We start from the raw sequence: 7,550 nt of genomic DNA, 5'->3' as shown, positions 1-7,550 counted from the left end.
CAGGTTCTGTGCACCCAGGTTCTACGAAAATGTATCATGATCTCAAGGAAATTTATTGGTGGAACGGTATGAAGAGGGGTATGGCGGACTTTGTGACTAGATGTCCGAACTGTCAGCAAGTGAAGACCGAACATCAAAGACCTGGTGGATTGACTCAAAGCATAGAAATTCCAATGTGGAAATGGGAGATGATCAATATGGATTTTGTAGTAGGGCTGTCGCGCACTCCGCGCAGGTTCGACTCAATTTGGGTGATCGTTGACCGACTCACAAAATCAGCGCACTTCTTGCCAGTTAAATCTTCCGACACAGCGGAACAGTATGCCCAGTTGTATATCAAAGAAATAGTCAGGTTGCATGGCACTCCAGTCTCAATCATTTCAAATCGGGGGGCTCAATTCACAGCCACTTTTTGGAAGAAATTTCAGCAGGGCTTGGGCACGCAGGTAAATCTCAGCACAGCTTTCCATCCTCAAACTGACAGGCAAGCAGAGCGGACTATTCAAACGCTTGAGGACATGTTGCGAGCTTGTACTCTTGATTTCAAAGGTAGTTGGGATGACCATTTGCCACTCATAGAATTTGCTTACAACAACAGCTTCTATGCTAGTATCCAAATGGCACCATTCGAGGCACTGTATGGTAGGAGATGCAGGTCTCCCATTGGGTGGTTCGAGGTTGGAGAAGCAGAATTGATAGGGCCGGACCTCGTGCATCAGGCCATGGAGAAAGTCAAAATTATTAAGGAGAGGTTGAAAACTGCTCAAAGTCGCCAAAAGTCTTATTCGGACATTCGTCGTAGAGATTTGGAGTTCAAAGAAGATGATTGGGTATTTTTGAAGGTTTCCCCCATGAAGGGAATCATGCGATTTGGGAAGAAATGGAAATTAAGTCTGAGGTATGTAGGACCATACAGAATCATTCAGAGGATCGGTCAAGTGGCATACAAGCTCGAACTGCCACCCGAGATGTCGTTGGTACACCCGGTCTTCCATGTGTCTATGTTGAAGAAGGTAGTAGGAGATTCGTCCGTTATTGTGCCAATTGAAGCTATTGAGGTTAATGAAGAACTATCTTATGAAGAAATTCCAGTTGCCATTCTTGATAGGCAAGTCCGGAAATTGAGAACTAAGGAAATTGCCTCTGTAAAAGTGTTATGGCGGAACCAGCAGGTTGAGGAAGCCACTTGGGAAATTGAGGAAGAAATGAGAAAGAAGTACCCACATTTGTTTGAATAGATATGTAATAGCTTTCATGCATTTGGTTCCTGTAAACTCTTAGTTTTTGATTTGATCTATGTTAAACTATTCCATTTTGACTATGTATGTTGCCTATGCGGCCATGGTTGGTGTTGAACAAGTTATAATATGTCTATGGAACATGTATATACTGTTAGGATATGTATCTGGGGCCCTCTGACAGGTAGATAGTCCTATTTACAAAGGAAACTCTGGAAAAAAATTCGGAAATTTAAGGAGTTAGCCAAATTTGGGGCTGATGATATATTTCCTAATGTAAAAAAAAAGTAAAACTTGATCCTCATAAGGAGAAGTTACATAAGGATGACTAATAAGTGAACCTTGATCCTCATTCGAGGACGAACGATCCTAAGGGGGGAAGAATGTAAGGCCCCGAAAAATTCTTCCAAGTAATTTGAGATTTCGTCGTACCAAGGTAGGCTAATTATTTCATTTTGTGTGCAAATGAGGATTCATGATATAATGGGTATCAATTGGATATTTTAATAAGCATATAATTCATATTAGAGGTGGATTGGGGTCTAAGGAGGGGCCTAAGTCTATGCCAAGTTAGAAAAGTTTCATATTAGACGAAATCTGTAAATGGGTGCGCACAAGACCCACTTTGAACGATTATATCTCCAGTTCTATAAGGATTTGTGTGATGCATAACCTATCCAATTAAAGCTCTTTGAGTCTAGTTTCCAACGCAACAAACCGTTCGTCATTTGGAGGTGTATACAGAAAGTTATGACCATTTTTGTGTCCCTTCCGTTGCCAGCGCTCTGGGTAGCGCCCCAGGCAGCGCCCGGCGCCACCTGTGGCGCCCGAAATAGCCTATAATACACAATTTCGGGGTTCATTTTCTCTCATTTCTTTTGGACAAGTTTGAGGGTTTTCCTCCATTCTCTCAAGACCTCCAACTCCTCTCATCTTTAAGGTAAGTTTTTGGAGTATTTTGAGTTGATCACTACTCCTAAACACTTATATTAACATGGATTGATCTTGAAAGTCCATAGATTTCCATTAAAATCCTTGAATATATCAAGAATACCACAAGTGGGGATTCTCAAGATTCTTACTACAAGAGGTATGTCTATCACCTCTAACTACTCTATGGTGATTAATTATGTATGATATATACATTAGAACTCATGGGATGGGGATTGGAAGTCATAGGTGCCTAACCTAGGTTGTGTTGGTATTGTAGAGATTGTGAGGTGGGTTATTGGGGTGTGATTCTTGGGGTAATAGTATTACGTATACATGCATGTACAAATTAGGTTTGTGGGAAGGTTGATAAATATAAATAAGTAAAGATTGGGTTGGGGAAAGAAGAAAATCTTGTAAAAGGAATTTAAAATCAAGATGCTCAACTAGTGTTTGATAAAATGCTCAAATGAGCTGAGACCATGAATACCTTCCTAATTTGTGTTAATTTTGTTATGTTTCAAGTAGATTGGGATTGCTAGAATTTTCGAAACGTCGTAGTAACTTAAGGAAAGCTGAAACGAGGTATGTATGGCTAACTTTGACCTTTGTAAAGTCACTTTGTTTGGTGTACGAATATCTGGTATGTGATATCTACATGGAATTATTGTGATTGGTATGATTTGATTGTTCGTGGTTAAGTCTCCTGATATAATGGTGTACGTAATTGGCAATAAACCAAATGTGTGATTGTGAATATGTTATGTGGTAAGAATTTAGGAACAAATGATGGAAGGGAATCGTAATTGATGAAATTGAAATAATAGTAGCAATATCATCTGTGACCCATTGCGGGGAGTTATCGTTGTGATTTGAATTGTATACGGTTGTTGAATATGATGGTTGTGGAAATTCTTTGAGAAATTGTTGTTGTTGTTCTTTGTGAATTGTTGTTGTTATTGTGTTGTTTGTGAATTGTGATTGTACGGTGGGATCGGGTTGTGCGCTGCAACACGAAGTAATAAGGTGTGGGTTGTGGTGATAAGGGTGGCCGAGGTAATAAGGATGGAAAGTGATCGAAATCACTACTGAAATGAAAATATGAGAAAGTTGTGAAATCATTGATGTGAAAATGTTGAAGGGAAATGGAGAGATTGTAACTTGTTTGGCTTGATTGCTTTCCTTCATGTGTATTTGATTGTTGATTCCATTACTACTTGTTACTCGTGTATGGTTGAGTTTACTCAGGGCAAGTTTGTTCATACATACCAGTACAATTCAAATGTACTGACGTCCCTTTTGCCGGGGGCGCTACATTCGTGTTATGATTGTAGGTGGATCCTTAGCAGGTACTCCAGTCCACCGACCGTAGCTCCCCTTCACTTTCCGCCAGAAGCATTGGTGAGCCCTTTTCCTCCCGGGGCCTTGCGTGGCTCATGCCGCTTTTTATTTCGGAGTCTTGTTTTGGTTTTTGGTGTGAGGTATAGCCGGAGCCTTGTTACCGGCAAATATTGTATCATCCTTTTGTATCCTTAGAGGCTCTGTAGACAGTAAATGTGGGTTGCGAATTTATGAAAATATGTATTTTGTATATTGGGCGATGTAAGTTGTAAACCTCATTAAGTGACTATGTATGTTTTGTAAAAAGGTTGTTTTAATTATAAAATGACTATTTCCTTTGATTAATGGACAATAAAAATGCGGGGTAACACGTGGAATATGAAAGGCACCCAGGTCCGCTTGGCTGGGGCTACCCGGTCGAGCGCCCGTCGCGCCCCTCGGTTTTTGGGGCGTGACAGTAGCATACGCGAAGTTGGCAGGGAGCACAAACGAGGAGGAAAGGAGAGCGAATAGAGAAAGGTACAAGGTGGCAAGGAAGGAGGCAAAGCTGGCGGTCACGGAGGCTAAGAATGCAGCGTTTGGCCGCCTATACGAGGAATTGGGGGAGAAAGGCGGGGACAGAAATTTGTTTCGGTTGGCTAAAACGAGGGAGAGGAAGGCCCGGGATCTGGACCAAGTAAGGTGCATCAAAGACGAGGATGGTAGAGTATTGATGGGAGAGTCTCAGATTAAGCAGAGATGGCAGACGTACTTCTATGGTCTTCTGAACGAAGAGGGGGACCAGGATATAGCGCTAGGGGACTTGGGGCATTCGGAGAGTCTCCGAGATTTTAGGTATTGCAGGCGCATTAAGGTGGAGGAGGTCGTGGGGGCTTTGCGCAAGATGAGTAGGGGTAGAGCGACCGGGCCAGATGAAATCCCGGTTGAGTTTTGGAAGTGTGTGGGTAGAGCAGGATTGGAGTGGTTGACTGGGTTGTTCAATGTAATTTTTAGGACGAAGAGGATGCCGGAGGAGTGGAGGTCAAGTACAGTGGTACCATTGTACAAGAACAAATGTGATATCCAGTGTTGTAACAATTCTAGGGGTATCAAGTTACTTAGCCATACCATGAAATTTTGGGAGAGGGTGGTGGAGGTGAGGGTAAGGAAGAAGACGTCTATATCCGACAATCAGTTTGGGTTCATGCCGGGTTGCTCCACTACGGAAGTTATCCACCTTATTAGGAGGTTGGTGGAGTAGTACATGGATAGGAAGAAGGATCTGCACATGGTGTTTATTGACTTGGAGAAAGCGTATGACAAGGTCCCCAGGGAGGTGCTTTGGAGATGTCTTGAGGCAAAGGGCGTGCTGGTAGCCTACATAAGAGCAATCAAGGACATGTATGATGGAGCTAAGATTAAGGTTAGGACTGTGGGAGGCGACTCGGAGCATTTCCCAGTTGTTAAGGGATTACACCAAGGCTCTGCGCTTAGCCCGTTCTTATTTGCCTTGGTTTGGATGCATTGACACACCATATTCAAGGGGGTGTGCCATGGTGTATGTTATTTGCTGATGACATAGTTCTAATTGATGAGACGAGGATCGTTGTTGACGAGAGATTGGAGGTTTGGAGACAGACCCTCGAGTCTAAGGGTTTCAATTTGAGCAGGCTTAAGATAGAGTACCTGGAGTGCAAGTTTAGCGCTGAGTCGAGGGAAGTAGGCAGGGACGTGAGGCTTGGATCACAGGTCATCCCCAAGAGAGATAGCTTCAAGTATCTTGGGTCGATGATCCATGGGGACGGAGAGATCGACGAGGACGTCACTCACCGTATAGGGGCGGGCTGGATGAAATGGAGGCTTGCATCGGGAGTTTTGTGTGACAAGAAAGTACCACCGTTACTCAAAGGTAAGTTTTATAGAGTTGTGGTTAGACCGACCATGTTGTATGAGGCAGAGTGTTGGCCGGTTAAGAACTACCATATCCAGAGGATGAAAGTAGCAGAAATGAGGATGTTGAGGTGGATGTGCGGGCACACTAGGATAGACAAGATTAGGAATGAGGATATTCAGAAGAAGGTGGGCGTGGCACCTGTGGATAACAAGATGCGGGAAGCGAGGCTCAGATGGTTCGGGCATGTGCGGAGGAGAAACCTTGATGCTCCGGTGAAGAGGTGTGAGCGGTTGGCCGTGGTGGGTACGAGAAGAGGTAGAGGGAGGCTTAAGAAGTATTGGGGAGAGGTGATCAGGCATGACATGGTATGACTTCAGATTTCTGAGGACATGGCACTTGACATGGTACTTCATACCGGGGGTGAGGCGGGGTTGGATTAGGGCTGATCTTAGATAGCTTGCAGTTTATGTTGAATCCACACTATCCTTGCTGTTTATCCTAGCCCCGGGCCTTAGTTACTGGTTACTGTTATTGCATATCATTTATCTTTTGGTTGTTATGCTTCTGTTACTATTATGGTTTCTACTGGAGTTACTAATGAATTGTCTCCTTCTCTTTTTCTTTTTTCTGAGCCGAGGGTCTATCGGAAACAGCCTCTCTGCCCTATCAGGGTAGGGGTAAGGTTTGTGTACACATTACCCTCCCTAGACCCCACTTTGTGGGATTTTACTGGGTAGTTGTTGTTAGATCAATATCTATGTGATCGTCTTTATAGGATAAAGATTAGTTGATTTCATTAACTGAATCACATAGATAGATGATGCATATAGAGATATGATCATTGAACCGACTCATTGGATAATTCCTAATGGTTAGAATTGCCATAAACTGTCAATGGGATATTCTCTGGAAGAATGTGATGTAAGAACTTCCTTTGACCTGATATCATCATAGTAATTGACAAGTTATTTATTGTACTTTGATACTAGACACCTATGGCCCTAGAGCGATAGTTGAAAGGATATTGGGTATGATTAAATACTTGTAGAGTTAGTAATTGATCAAGATGGAATCTGTCAACTCTTGGTAATGAGTTTAAGCTCCATGTTGTCATGAATTATAACCGACCAAATTAAGACCTTGGTCAGGGCGATTGAATGAAAGAAGAAAAGAGTTTCTTAAGTCAATCAATGGTTGATTATATTTGACATGAACACATAGTTGGTCGCCTATTAGGATTTGACAGTTGAACCATATCCTAGGGTGACCCAGAGCTATAATGACAGAAGGAATTAATACATTATTCTTCTACATGTTCTTGAGAGTAAATTGTATAATTCATGTTATCCGGTCGTTAAGGAGTGTTGTTAGACGCCACCCTTGATTAGTATATTGATGTGATCAATTTACTACCGGCTTAGTATTGAACCTATGGGGTCGCACACTAACGAGTGTTCTAATCTTTGTTAAAGGATTAATTACTTTATTATTTGATAATTAAATTAAAGAATTTAATTAGTCAAATAAATTTAGTTATTAGTCCAAATAAAATATTATTATATTCTTTGCTAGCACAGATGATATAATTAATATTGTGAACAAATTGAAATATTCTATTTTGGAATAGAAAACTAAATTATATCTCTTGGCTAAAATATATATGTGATATATATAATTAACACTTATCTTATATATAAAAGATGTTATATAAAATATTCATTAAGAAAGAAGTTTGGTGGAAACTTTGAATTGTATTTGAAAAATCCAACATGTGGGCGGCCACAATCTCATTTAGAATGAGATTTAATTTTTCAACAATGGCAAACTTACTTTCGATTTTGACAAGAATCCATATTTGACTTGTATTTGAAAGTCCAACATGTGGGCAGCCACAATCTCATTTTGAATGAGATTCAATTTTTTCAACAATGGCAACTTACTTTCGGTTTAGAATTGTACAAAAGTTCACCGCCTCCGACTTTTCCTTTGATATAATGAAAAAGGATTTTCAGAGGTTATAAATATGTCCAATTGACATGAAAATCTATGATGAAAAAATAATACTTTCAAGAAGCCACAGAATTAAGAGAAAAACGTACAAGAATAATTCTTGTCGTGCAATTTTGGAAAATAAGTCTTGAGAAGAAAAATCACTTTGTGAAAGTGAG

The sequence above is a fragment of the Nicotiana sylvestris genome, chromosome 1, assembly GCF_000393655.2.
Source record: "Nicotiana sylvestris chromosome 1, ASM39365v2, whole genome shotgun sequence".
Taxonomy (NCBI): Eukaryota; Viridiplantae; Streptophyta; class Magnoliopsida; order Solanales; family Solanaceae; genus Nicotiana; species Nicotiana sylvestris.
The sequence above is the reverse complement of the archived record's forward strand: the minus strand, read 5'-3'. Positions refer to the sequence as shown.